The 2,181-nt window shown below is 49.5% G+C and overlaps 1 non-coding gene across 1 annotated transcript; it reads left to right on the top strand.

Annotated features, from left to right (window-relative positions):
* The first annotated feature begins 1,249 nt into the window (after positions 1-1,249).
* Positions 1,250-1,321, top strand: TRNAE-UUC. The gene has a single exon. It is a non-coding gene; the product is annotated as a tRNA-Glu (tRNA).
* Positions 1,322-2,181: the final 860 nt, after the last annotated feature.

Below are 2,181 nucleotides of genomic sequence, written 5' to 3'. Positions count from 1 at the left end.
CCGGGAGCTCCACCAAACACTGTCCACCATGGGTAACCATTATCACATTTGACACATCAGTGTCACAGTGTTTAGCATCACAGCAACCACGAGCCTCCTCCTTTGGTGCTGTATAATCTCACTACCGTATTGTATGGTCAACCTTATATAAAATTCGCTATTCTCATTGTGTTCCAGTCGGAACCAACTCATAGCTGACCTTGCAGCAGGATTTTGAAGGTTGTAAATCTCTCGGGAGACTGCCCATCATTCTGCCAAGGGGCCACTGCCCCCCATACTCGCCCCCTTAGCACATCAGGTGCAAGTTGGCTTGTAGAAACAAAAATAAGGGCCTCGCAAAGCCTCTCTGCAGGAACAGTCCCAACGAAGTGAGGTTCAGGACCCAGAACCCGTGTCTGGCATGTCTCTGACTGTCTAATTCAGGCAAGAACAAGTTGAGTTTAAGTGACAGAGCCAAAGGAAGGGGGCAAAGGCAGCTTAACTAAGCCCAGCACACTGAAAAGGGGGGGTCTCTAGGTCCAGGGTCTGAGCGATCCAATAGGGTCCCGCCTTGAACTCATCGCTCACCTTTCTCCTGAGTCGTTGATCCAAACCGAGCGCTCGGGAAAGGGGAGGACGGTTATGACCAGTGTTTGGATTTACTGGACAAGAAGACGTGCAATCCTAACGAACCAGCTACTGAGGAAAAGATCCGCGCCAGGGAGAACTCGACGTTCTGTGACAGACCGCTGGAAGGAGGCACGAGTCTGTGTGCCACCAACCAAGACGAAAAAACAACAGGTGCATGTCCTTCTAAGAGAAAAGATTCTGACTCCAATTCGGGGTCCCAGAATCGTGTTTCAAAGTTTTCTGCCCACATGGTCTCCATTTCTGCATCCTCCTGAGCCCTCTTTGGTGCTGGAGCTCTCCGGGGCTCATGTTACCCCTTTCCCACGCCTCTGGGCTCCTCCCTGAGAGCCGCCCCAGCCCCGTCCCCAGCTGTGTGCGCTCTGCAGCCTCACGAAGGCTCTTCGCCGGGTGAGCGTGAGGTGCGGCCGGGAACCACTCGCTCCCAGACCGCGCGCTCCGGCCGGTGGGCTGGTTCCCCGTTTGAAAAAGACTTTGGAGGATAATCTACAGGGAATCACTAAAAGCTAGGGTGGCGTCCAAGGAGAGACATTCTGGCTTTCCAGGACTGGGTGCAAATCCATATACTGCACATCACAACACCACACAGACTTCCACTAGTGGCCAGAAATATCAGCAGAGGTCCCTGGTGGTCTAGTGGCTAGGATTCGGCGCTTTCACCGCCGCGGCCCGGGTTCGATTTCCGGCCAGGGAGTGTTTTTGCCCTCTCTCAAGAGGAGAGACCTGTCCTTGGAGAAGTACATCATGCTTGGGAGGGTGGAGGGACGGCGCAGGAGGGGAAGGCCTTCTATGAGGTGGATTGATTTAGTGACTGGGGCAATTGGGATGGGAGTGTCGGAGACAGTGCGATTGGCACAAGACAGAGCAGAGTTTAGGGCTGTTGTACATAGGGTCGCTATGAGTCGCAAGCGACTCGAAAGCACATAGCAACAACAACAGCAACAAAAGCCTCGGAGTCCAAGGGCCAATTTTCCCAAAGAGCTGCATTCTGCTCTGGGTCTCTAGGTTACCACCAATTCTGTCCTCATCTCAGAGATGTAACCTTTTACCTTCAGAAACTTTCGTCTCAGGAGAACAGAGTAGAATCCCATGTTAACGAACCTTTGGAAAATCAGTGGAGGGTTAGTAGACGCTAGTTCTAAGTAAATGACACGAGTAGAGTTGAGTTGAGTTGAGCTGAGCTGAGTTGAGTTGAAATGGTACAGTGTCAACCAATCTTTTTTAGTACAGTGACTCTATTACTCCTATCTTCTGATGCTTCCTGTGTCATTTGATGTTTTGCCCATAGACTCCTAAAGTATTACAACTCAAAGCTTGAATTTGAGAAAAGAGTTCCTATATTATCAAAGGGAAGTCATATTCGACATAACAACACCTAACAACAATTCATTTTCTTATATATGTAACTATTTACATAAGATAGATAGTTGTTGTTGATTTCTGTCAAGTTGAGCATGACTAACAGCAACCCTATGAACAAAAAACCTGAAGTCTTAAACTACCGTTTCTCAAAGTTCATAGAGTTCCCAGAGGCATGGTGTTTAGGAAGTGGAT

The sequence above is a fragment of the Elephantulus edwardii genome, unplaced genomic scaffold (genome assembly GCF_000299155.1).
Source record: "Elephantulus edwardii isolate Elephantulus edwardi_28Jun2011 unplaced genomic scaffold, EleEdw1.0 scaffold00729, whole genome shotgun sequence".
Lineage (NCBI taxonomy): Eukaryota > Metazoa > Chordata > Mammalia > Macroscelidea > Macroscelididae > Elephantulus > Elephantulus edwardii.
Note: the sequence above shows the minus strand (reverse complement) of the source record. Positions and strands in the feature narration are given on the sequence as shown.